The sequence below is a fragment of the Python bivittatus genome, unplaced genomic scaffold, assembly GCF_059951505.1.
Source record: "Python bivittatus isolate LINGU-HERP-01145 unplaced genomic scaffold, Pbiv_v1 ctg000310_np1212, whole genome shotgun sequence".
Lineage (NCBI taxonomy): Eukaryota > Metazoa > Chordata > Lepidosauria > Squamata > Pythonidae > Python > Python bivittatus.
This window is the reverse complement of record NW_028277054.1, coordinates 6,238,669-6,251,230: the sequence shown is the minus strand read 5'-3', so window position 1 is coordinate 6,251,230 and position 12,562 is coordinate 6,238,669.

Sequence of the window (12,562 nt, the reverse complement as noted above, 5' to 3'; positions counted from 1 at the left end):
AAACCTTCTAGAGCTCCAGCATCTAGCAGGACCCATCAGCTCTGGAAGTGTCAGGTTCAAATGTTGACAATGCACCCTCAAAGTGATGTTGTTCCCTTAAGTGGTAGGGTATTCTGTGGATTAGACTCACAACAGGGGTGTCCACAGGGGCAACACACATAAAAAAACAGGTGGAGTTTCAATCTCACCATCACAGCTGCCATTTTTACTTTTTGGGCTATACCCTGAGGATACCCCTGCCTCACACCAAGACAACTTAGTTCACATGAAAAGCTTACAATGGGCTCTAATCAGCTGGGTTGCTACTGGTTTTGGGGGGGGCAAGGTTTGTTCATTACCCCCCACCCAAGACTGTTCAGAATAGAGTTGATTGGGAAGAAAAAGGGAACTTTTACTTCTTGGGTGAGAATGTAAACAAAAGGATGACCAAGACTCCAAAAAAAGAAAATGTTGAGGTCACACAAAGAACATCTATGAGAAGACTTGGACACCACATATCAGTTCATAAATCCTAAGACTTTAATTTTTTAATCTTAAGAGGCAGAGTTTGGAGCAATGAGAATGTATGAGTCCTATCTTCCTTAACAAGGTGTCCTCTTTTTTTTTCACATTCTACCAGAATAGTTCTGATGCCTGTCTAGATATTTTCCCTATTCAATGGCTTTCCACTGTTTATCCAATTCCCTTTCGTGGGAAAGGCGTGGGACTGAGCCTTTTCATCATGGGACCTGATACTGGGTTATGATCTTCTTCTGCAGAGGTGTCCCGGGGGAGGTCAAAAACGTTCAGATGGTGACCACAACATGCAACTGAAACCCTGCTCTTTACATCGTGACACAGGTAAAAAAAGGGCAGGGCTTCAGTTCATTGGCTGTTGCTGTCATTTTTACTTTTTTTTAAAACCCCAACCCCACCCCGGCAGCCAACCCTGTTCTTCTGCAGACAATCATCAACATTGCACCTTAGGTCCTTAGAGCAGTGTTTCTCAACCTTGGGACCTTTAAGAAGTGTGGACTTCAACTCCCAGAATTTCCCAGCTGGGGAATGCTGGGGAATTCTGGGAGCTGAAGTCCACACATCTTAAAGGTCCCAAGGTTGACAAATGCTGCCTTACAGAGAGACTTGGACTGAGCCAAAAGTTCTCAGCGAAGAACTTTCTCTTGGACATTTGGGTAGAAAGAGTTGAGGAAGAGTGTGCAAGAAACTGGCTCAAACAGGAGGAATGGGTAGGAATATCCTAAAGGGTTAGGAAAGGGTAGCATCGCTCTCTCTCTCATTCTCTGTCTTTTTTTTTTTTTTAATCTTGTGATGGTGGGAGAAGTAGGATGTCTTTCGGAAGCCAGTCATCAAAGTAGCATTCTTTGGGGACCATCAGAGAAAAAGAGACTGAGATGGCCATGTATGGAATACATAGGAACTATGCTATGTACCATCCTAAGAATTCACTGTAGCTAGCAGCAGAGGAAAAAAATATTTTTAAAAAGAAAAGTGTACATTACTGCATATGCTTTCTGTACAAGTGTTTGAAGTTCCCTAAAAGTGTTGAGCAGAGTACAGCAATGCTCCCAGAAAAACTTTGCCCAGGGAAAAAATACACACCAGCATGAGAGGTTTGCAAACTGCAACGTCCATATCTTGTTCTCCAGAGAAACTCAGCCAGAAAATATATACTGTCTGGTTGTTTATTGATAAAAATGCAAAACTTCATAAAATACAAGTTATATACAAAATATAGGAAAAAACACGTCTTCTCATAAATTCAGCATCCAAGACTTATCTACAAACATAAAGTCTCTAGCCAAAAACTCTCAGAGAAGAGGTACGCTACTTGGTTATTAGTTACAACTACATAACCCATAAAACTACATAACTACATGGTGGCTAACGCTAAAACAACTGCGGAGCTGGGCATACAATGCTCCAGTTACAGTGGAACCTCGGGTTACCAACGCTTCTGTTAACGAACTTTTCGGGTTACGACCAGCTCCGGCCGCAAAATTTTGCTTCGGTTTGCGAACTCCGCCTTGGGGTATGAACAGGATACACGGCCATTTTCCCTCCCGTGACACGGTCCGTGGCCATTTTTCTGCCCCTGACACATGGTCCGCGACCATTTTTCCGCCCCTGACATGTGGTCATAGGGAGGGGGACTCTCCCTCCAAGCAATAGCCGCCTCCCTGTCTTCCACGCCAGAACGGATTAACGGTAATTACATTGAACCTTGTGGGGAAATTTGCTTCGGGTTGCGACCAATTTGGGGTGCGACCAGAGTCACGGAACGAATTAAGTTCGTAAACTGAGGTTCCACTGTATATTGCCACTCCATACCCTCCCACTGGGTAACTAGCATACACACGCCAAGAGGTGGCAGTAAATAGCAGTATACATGCTAACACACAAGTCATACGATCTCTCTCTAGACACAACATTTTCTGTGAAGATAACGAGCTGCATCCTTTCCCATGAGAAAATCCTAACACCCCTCTCAGCTCGTTTTTGAAACAACATTACACATTACAGGGTAGTACAGGCAAATGGTTACAACAATACAGACACAAAAAAAATTACATTTGTTCAAACCTAAGTCTAGTTAACATTGTTTCATGTTGTACAATAGGCAATGGTTTGGTAAATATATCTGCAAGGTTTGATTCAGATACACAATACACAAGATCAATGAAATTTTCTAATATAGCTTGTCATACATTTTTGTACTTTACATCAACATACTTTGTACGAGCTCTTAGGTTTTCTGTTTTAGCTAACCCTATACAGGCTTGGGAATCTTCATGCACTGTATAAGGCATTAACACCTTTATGTCCAAATCAGTGAATAATTGATGAAACCATCTTAACTCACAGACTGTTTCTGACAAAGTAGTACAGTGGTACCTCGGTTCACGAACGCTTCTGTTCACGAACAATTCGGTTCACAAACAGCTCCGGTTGCAAAATTTTGCCTCCGTTCGCGAACTCCGCATTGGGTGACGAACAGGATCCGTGGCCATTTTCCCTGCTGGCACGTGGTTGTGGCTTCCTGTAGGCAAGATCGCGGTGGCAAACAGACATCCTGTGAAGTTTTTTGGTGTGCTTGTTAGCATGGCTCCGAAAAAGGTGCAGAGCAAGCTTGGTCAGAATAAGGTTTTGAAGAAAATAACCATTGAATTGAAGAAGGAAATTGTAGAAAAGCACGATCGTGGTATTCGTGTGACTGATCTGGGCTCGGAGTACAAGATGGCGAAGTCGACCATCTCGACTATTTTGAAGAATAAAGATGCCATCAAAGGAGCTGATGTGGCAAAAGGAGTAACGACATTAACCAAGCAGAGGACACAAGTGCTGGAAGAGGTGGAAAAACTTTTGTTAGTGTGGCTGAATGAGAAACAGCTGGCAGGTGATAGCGTTAGTGAAGCTATGATCTGTGAAAAAGCCAGGAAATTGCACAGTGATTTACTGCAAAAAAAACCCTCTACAAGCGCAGCAAGTGAAGAATTTAAAGCCAGCAGAGGCTGGTTTGAAAAATTCCGCAAGAGAAGTGGCATCCACAGTGTGACAAGACATGGTGAGGCTTCCAGTTCTGACAAGGCTGCTGCAGAAGCCTACAAGAAAGAATTTGAGGAATTCATGAAGGCGGAAGGATACGTCGCTCAGCAAGTGTTCAACTGCGATGAAACAGGGCTCTTCTGGAAGAAGATGCCAAAGAGAACCTATATCACGCAGGAGGAAAAGGCACTGCCAGGGCACAAGCCCACGAAGGACAGATTGACCCTTTTGCTGTGTGCGAACGCAAGCGGCGAGCTGAAGATTAAGCCACTACTGGTGTACCATTCCCAGACCCCTCGTGCATTCAAGGAACACAATGTGAACAAGGCCAGACTGCCTGTCATGTGGAGGGCCAATGCGAGAGCTTGGGTCACAAGGCAATTGTTCATGGAATGGCTGCACGAGGTGTTCGCACCCACCATTAAAAAATATCTTTCTGACAACCAACTGCCTGAAAGGTGCCTTCTTCTGATGGACAATGCCCCGGCACACCCTCCAGCCTTGGTGGATGATATGGACGCCGAGTATGACTTTATAGAGGTCAAGTTCCTCCCCACCAACACAACACCTCTTCTGCAGCCCATGGACCAGCAAGTGATCTGCAACTTTAAGAAGCTGTACACAAAGGCGCTCTTCACCAGGTGTTTCAATGTCACTGAAGAAACATCCTTGACTCTGAAAGAATTCTGGAAGAAACATTTCAATGTCCTCTACTGCATCAGCCTCATTGACAAAGCCTGGGAAGATGTCACCTACCGGACCTTAAACTCAGCCTGGAGGAAACTGTGGCCAGAATGTGTCACTGAACGTGACTTTGAAGGGTCTGATGCAGAGGTAGTAGAGGAGATTGTGTCCATGTGCAAGAGTATGGGTCTGGTTGTCGATGGTGCAGACATAGAGGAGCTCATTGAGGACCATAAGGAGGAGCTGACCATGGAAGAACTTGCTGAACTCCAGAGTGAGCAGCAGAAAGCGCTTGGCAAGGAACGTTCCACTGAGGAAGAGGAAGACAGGGAGGAGGTTAGCAGTGACGTGATTAAATCCATTATGGAAAAATGGAATGAGTGCCAGGATTTCTTTGAGAAGCACCACCCCAACATAACTGTAACGAACAGAGTGCTGAATCTGATGAATGATAACGTGGTCTCTCATTTCCGGAGGGTTATGCAGCGCAAGAAAAAACAACTGACTTTAGACAGATTTTCCCCCAGAACTGAGCATGCAGCTACGAGACAAAGAAGAGAGGAACCCCCTGAAGGAGATCTCCCCAATGTCCTTTTGGAGGGGGACTCTCACTCCAAACAATAACTGCCTCCCCACCCACTTTCCTGTCCTCCACGCCAGAAGTCGCCTCGAGCAAGGTCAGCGTCCTCTCTCTTCATACTGTGCTGTACTGTACTTTGTTTCATGTTTTTGTGGTTTAAAAATAAAATACATATGGTTCAGAACAGATTAACCGTATTTACATTGAACCTTATGGGGAAATTTGACTCGGGTCGCAACCAAAAATTGGTTGGCGACCAAATTCGGAGGGGTCAGAACGGATTAACCGTATTTACATTGAACCTTATGGGAAAAGTTGATTCGGTTCGCGACCAATTCGGTTCGCGACCAGAGTCACAGAACTAATTAAGTTTGTGACCCGAGGTACTACTGTATATAGTAGTATATAGTAAGTAGTATATAGTAAATGCATTAGAGAGCCAGTTTGGGGTAGTGAATAAGGCACCAGGGTAGAAACCAGAAGACCAGGAGTTCTAGTCTTGCTTTTGGCACAAAGCCAGCTGGATGACCTTGGGCCAGTCCCTCTCTCTCAGCCCTAGGAAGCAGGCAATGGCAACCCACTTTCGAAATCTTGCCAAGAAAACTGCAGGGACTTGTCCAGGCAGTCAGCACGAGTAAAAAATGACTCAGGCACACATACACACACATAAAATAGCATTGGTTTAAGATGTCACAAGTCTCTCTGTTATTTGCATTTGCCACAAGAAAGTAGCATGGTTCCTCTGGAAAGTCCTCACTGTTGCATCTATCTACAGTTTGGGAAGGTTTGTACAATTTTTCAAAGTGATGCATTCCATTTTGAACGGAGTCACTGCTATATTTTCTTTATCCACACCCAATTACTACAACTCTGGCAGGGTTTCCTATTACAGGCAAGAAAAAACACAGAAACAGCAGATTTCACCAGGAAGCTCTTCACAAATCGGAAACAATATCAGCAATTCAGTTTCCGATGCCGCAACATATCAAATGCAAAAAATTTACAGTAAAGCTGATGTCACCATTGCTTATTACTGGAGTACTTTGGGATAAAATGGCCAGCAGAAGGTTGAAGACAGGACAAAGGGTGAACTCATTTTTCCACACAAGCTAAGCCCCAGATGAGACAATGCCTTGCAGATATAGAAGGAGATTAAAGAAATACATGGAAGAGAGTTATGCCAACATGGAAACATCAGGGGCAGAGGTCTCGTCTGAGTGGCAGGGAATAAGGGGTGGTCTTTGAGCTTTGCTTGTGAGCTTCTTGGAAGAATCTGGTGGGCCATCAGGTGAAATAGGATACTCAGGTGGATTTTTGATTTGACTCATTAGGGGTCTTCTTACATTCTGAGACATCAACAATAGCAGCATCTTCCACCCTGGGTCTGCAATCAAAGGGGAAGGGGGAGAAAACAAATCAACCTCAGAGTTTCTTATTCCTATGGTGAAATACTTCAATTCTTCACAAATTAGGTGGCCACCTACCACTTAACAGTAGGTGGATATCCACCTCAGTGGATATCCACCAAGTAAATTAAAGGAGCTTTCTTTGTTCCTGGCCATTGAAATTGTAATGCAACCCAAATGGAGGGTGCCATTTTGAGGAAGTCTAGTTTGGGGGATCTGTTAGCTCCTTCGCCCTTTAACAGAATAAGTGACTGATATCAAACCCAACTGTGTATTCCCAGAATCTCAATAAAGGCAACTTTTTGAGACAAAGGAAGTCTAAGGTACTTCTGCAATTTAAAAAGCAGAAGTGAGTACTATTTACCAGGGAAAGCATATTCATTTTGATCTCTGTGTCTGATAGTCAACAGTTTGATTTTGCACTGATCTTTTCATAATAATTTTATTGAACATTACGATTAAAAGGATAAAAACTAATACAAACTACAAAAATCAAAGAATAAAAAGAAAAAATAGAAAGTGCAAAAAATATATATTATTTCCCCCTTCATCACAAGTATAAACAATTTTAGTAACTTATCACCTTCTCTTAAAATACAACAAATGATTTCTTCTTCCCATATCTCATGCCTTATCTATAAACAGATCTTTAAAGCCCCATAGTTCAGTCCTGGTCAGCAAAAGTCCATTAAGAGTTACCAGAGATAACAACATATCTATTTTAACCTTAATCAAATAAACCAACTTTATATTCCTTCCTTTTATCTTTAACAATCCTGATCTTTTTATATTCCTTCTCTTTACAGGTAGTCCTCACTTAACAACCCTTCGTTTAACAACGGTCCAGAGTTACGATGGCCTTGGGAAAAGTGTTTTATGACCCCTGCAGTCACACGATCACAATTTTCTACCTTTTTTACGACGGCCATTAAAACAAATCACTATGGTCATTAAGCAAATCACATGGTCATTAAGTGAATTCTGGCAAAAAATGTCCATTGGGGAAGTTGGATTTGCTTAACAACATGATTCACTTAACATGTGATTTGCTTAACGACCACAGAGATTCATTTAATGTCGTAAAAAGGTCATAAAATCAGCTCCGATTCACTTAACGACCAAATCGCTTAGCAACCTAAATTCCCATCCCTATTGTGGTTGGATAGCAAGGACTACCTGTATTTTTATAATCTTGATCCTTAATTCCCTCAAATAATGTCAAATGTAAGTGCTCTTGTCCTTTAATTGTAATCTTTAGTTTCTTCTGCTTCCTTCTGATGTCCAACCTTCAAAATCCCATCATATATATATATATATATATATATATATATATATATATATATATATATATATATACATACATACATACAAACACACACACACACACACACACACACACATTAAACAAAATCCCCTCTCACCCCTCTGGGTGGTCTGTGTCTTCCTCAATCTTGGGTCCTCTGGTAGAAGCCTGGGAGTTTGAGGGTTCTGTGCAGTATCTGAGCTGTTCCTAGCACTGCACTCTTCTGGACAGAGAGCTCTGGTGTTGTTCCTGGGATCTGTTGGAGCCCCTCTCCCAGCTTAGGACTCACAGCCCCGAGTGCTCCTACCCCCACTGGGACCCCTTTGGCCTTGACTTTCCACATCTTCTCTAGTTCCTCCTTCAGGCCCTGGTCCTTCTCCAGCTTCTCATACTTCATATATGCCTGCATGCATGCATGCATGCATACATATATACAGTGTGTATGTGTGTGTGTGTATAAAATTCAAAACAACAGCATTTTCCCACAGGAAGGATTCTTATAATTAGTTTCAAAATCTTATTTCAAATCCATCTGGACCCTTAGCCCATTTGTAACTTTCCAAAATCATTGTTCTAATCACCCTTTTGCTGTTTATTAAAAACAAAAACAAAAAAAAATAAGTCCTTAAACTTGTATAAAACGTCTTTCGCTAAGGATTGAAGGAAACTCACCCTGTGTAGTAAAACTTGCCGTTATGAAGGTTCCTAATATCTGAAAAGCAATTAACAAGCAATTTCCAAAAGTGATTATGAAAGGAAATAAGCGAACCCAGTGTCCTTTCTGAAGGCACCGAACCGCAGTTTGGGCTACAATGGCATTCCCTTGTCTCCCAGAGCTCTAAACCCACCAGAGACTGCTGTTTTGTGATCTCTCCATGAGGAGCAACTGCTTGGAGCATTTGTGGATTATCCCAGTCCTCTCTTTATCCGGAGAGGAATTGCAGAGTCAGTCCATTCACTGGCTCTTCATTCCACTGCAGTCATGAGCTCTCCTTCAGTTCACCACGTCTTCCCCGGGAGTCAATTTTGCACTGATCCTCGTGAATAAATTCTTGCAAAATTATGTCCAGTCTATCAGCTAGAATTGTTGTAAACCACTTGTAGTCATAATTCAGTAATTACATTGGCCTACAGTTTCTTGTTAAAGTCAAATCTTGTCCCTCTTTAGGTATTAGTGCTATATTGGCCTCCGGCATCTTTCCTCTCTCTAAAATAGAATTAATCAACCTTCGTAAAGGTTGTAAACGTTCATCCTCAGAACGTGTATAATAAGAACCTGATAATCCATCTGGTCCAGGTGCCTTTCCTGGTTTAATCTTTTTTATAGCTTCAGAAATTTCCCTTACTGTTATAGGTCCATTCATAATCTGTTTGTTCCTTTGTAATCCTTGGTAAATTTTGTTTCTTTAGATATTCATCTATTTTCTCCAGAGAGATGTCACTTCCTTTACACAAGTTAGAATAATATTGACAAAATGTTTTTTTTGTAGCCACGCTATCCATTAATACAGTATCTCCCTCTTATAATTTCAATATCACTTTCTTTTCTTTTTCTTTTCATAATTTATATGCCAACAGCTTCCCTGGTTTGTTTGCAAACTCATTTTCTTTTTTTTTCTTTTTCTTCTTTTTTTTTTTGCTGTACATAGTTAATTTTTATTTTCATTTCTCTTGCTGTTAACATAGATAACTGTCATTGTAAAAACTGAATTTGTTAAGAAATACTTATCTTGTCTGGAAATTTCTTTAGTTCTTCTTTTTTCTTTATCTCATCCAAAATAGCTTGTGTTTTTTCTTGACTCTTCTTTTCAGTTCACTATTATGTTGTATAAAATAACCTCTAATAAAAGCTTTACTTGCATCCCAAACCATTCTTAAATCAGTATCTTTATCTAAATTATTTTCAAAAAATTCTTTTAATTTCTTTTTACAATCCTCCACTATAGCTTCTTTCTCTAGCAACATTTCATCTAATCTCCATCTAAAAGAATTAGATTTCCTTTTATAAACCAAAACTCACAGGATGATGATCTGAAAAAGTCTTTGGTAGTATCTCTACTTTAGAAACCTTAGTAGCCAAATTCTTTGAAATCCAAATCATGTCTATTCTTGAAAAGGATCTATATCTTTTAGAAAAGTAGGTGTACTCTCTTGAATTGCCATGTTTCTATCTCCATATATTAATCAGCCCTAAATTGTCTGTCAAATCAAAGAAAATCTTTGATAATTTGCCTTGAGTGATTTTAGTATTTTTCTCAGAAGTTCTATCCAGCTGTGGGGAGATCATTCCATTCCAATCCCCCATCAAACACCAATTTTCATAAGGGAAACCTATTAGTCTCCCCATAAGTCCTTTATGGAATGGTACTTGTGGGGATTTGTTTATTTATTTATTTATGCAACTTATTTATGCAACTTATTTATGCAATTTATATGGCTACCCAACTTACTCAAGGTCACTCTGGACGGCTTACAGAAACAAAAACCCCAGATACAAAACCCATTATAACCGCCCTCCACCCTACCCCCAAAAAACAGTTAAAGGACAATGTTAGAAATGTGTTGGACATTTTGAAATCTTTGGAACAACATAATGAAAAACAAGCCACACTGATTTTCTTAGATGCAGAGAAGGCCTTTGACAATTTGAACTGGTCTTTCTCATTCAAAGTTTTGGAAGACAGGAACTTTGGAGAGAACTTTATAAAATGGGTAAGATCGATTTACACTTCACAGAAAGCACAAATAATTGTCAATGGAGATCTAACAAAGCCTTGTGAGATATAAAAAAGAACAAGACAGGGATGTCCACTGCCTCCTCTCGTGCTTATTTTGGTTCTTGAAGTACTGAATAGAGATATAAGACAAGATGAGAAGATTGTGGAAGATTTAAAAAGATACTTATAAGTTAAGGGCTTTTGCAGATGACTTGGTGTTAGTTTTGGAAGATCCTTTAAAGGGAATTAGAGCATTAATGGGAAAACTAAAAGAATGTGGTGCATTAGCAGGTTTTAAGATCAACAAAGAGAAGATGAAGATGTTAACAAAAACCATAAAAATAGAAGAAACAGAATTGATGAATAAAACAGGTTTTAAGACTGAGAAGAAAGTAAAATATTTGGGTATCACTATGACAAGTATGAATTGTATGTTCTTTCAAAATAACTATGTTAAGACATGCAATGAAGTTAAAAAAGACATGTTAAGATGGGAGAAATTACAATTGTCATTGCTGGGGAGAATTTCTGTGATAAAAATGAATGTCTTGCCTAGAATGATGTTTTTGTTTCAGACAATACCTGTTTTGACAACCGATGCAGCATTTAAACAGTGGCAGAAGGATACATCTAAATTTGTGTGGCAGGGGGGAAAACCACAAGTTAAATATAAAGTGTTACAAGATACAAAGGAAAGAGGAAGGCTGGGTCTACCTGATTTGAAATTGTATTTTGCAGCTTGCTGTTTGGTTTGGATGAAAGAGTGGATGTTGCTGAGAAGTAGAAGGCTCTTGGGGTTATAAGGACATGGCCTGAGATTTGGGTGGCATGGATAATTGTGGTAGGATAAAGTCAAGGTTAATGTGGATTTTAAAAATCATTATGTGAGATGTGCCATACTGAGAATATGGAATAGATACAAACCCAGGTTGTGCCCGAAAACACCTTTGTGGCTCTCAGCACAAGAAGCATTTTGTAGATGAGAAATGATAGACAAACACAAATGGCTAACTTATCACAAGATACTAGAATTTTGTCAAGGGGAATAGAAAATAAAATCAAGAGAAGGATTGGTGGCAGAGAGATATAGTTGTCAATCGTTTTCTTATCCACAGTTATTAGAAAGATTTAAAGTAGACAAAAGAATTTATGGTTTTGAATATAGTAAGACAAATTACCAAAAGTTGTTTTTTTTTAATTTGATGGACAATTTAGGGCTCGTTGACATATGGAGATGGAAAAATGGCAATTCAAGAGAATGGAAAGATGCAACAATACCTACAATGATGAAGATGATGGAACTTGCTGAGATGGCCAAATTGACTTCTTTGATCAGACAAAAGACAATATCTACATTTACTGCTTGCTGGAAACCCCTTATGGATTTTTTGCATAAAACAGAGAAAAAAATGAACTTATGATTTATGGTTTTAATGATTGGACAGGATAGATTATAGAAAGAAGAGAGTCATGTTGTAACATTAGAGTAAGAGGTAAATCTATAATTGTACTTATAACTGCTGTAAAGATGATTGGAAATCACTTCTGTGTATCTTTTTTCTTTCTTTTCTATTTTCCTTTTCCTTTTTTTTTCTTTCATGCACTTTTAGCTTTCTTTCTGACTTCTTCCTTTTTCTTTACTTCTTCTTCCTTTATATTAGTTTGCATTAGTTTTTATCTTCCTTTTTAAAAAAAATTAACAAAATTATATATTTTTTATTTTGCAGACAACCCTTGAATATAACGGTTATCCAAGTTTATGCTCCAATCACTGATGCAGAAGAAGAGGAGGTTGGTGAGTTTTATGGTCAAGTTCAGTCTGAAATTGAGTGCACATTCAAGCAAGATATGCTGCTTGTGACTGAAAACTGGAATGCCAATGTTGCAAATAGTAAGGAAGAAAACATAGTTGGACTATATGTCCTAGGAAACAGAAATGAAGCAGAACGATGTATCAGTTTGTGCCATTCCAATGATTTCTTCATTGTTAACACATTCTTCACACAACAAAATCAAATCAAATCATATCTTTATTATGGTCACAGACCAGCATATTCACACAACCAAAAGGCCACCTATCTACATGGACGTCATCAGATGAGCACACAGAATTCAAGTTCACTCTATTGTTGGTACAAGGAGATGAAAGAGCTGAATGATCACAGCCAAGACATGGCCAGGGGCTAACTGTGGAACAGATCAAAAATTGCTTATGTGCAAGTTCCAAGTCAAGCTAAAGCAGAAGAACAAAGCCGACCAGTTTCCATGATATGATCTTGAGCATATACTAACCATTTTCAAGGAGAACATTTTGAAATCCTGAAGCCAC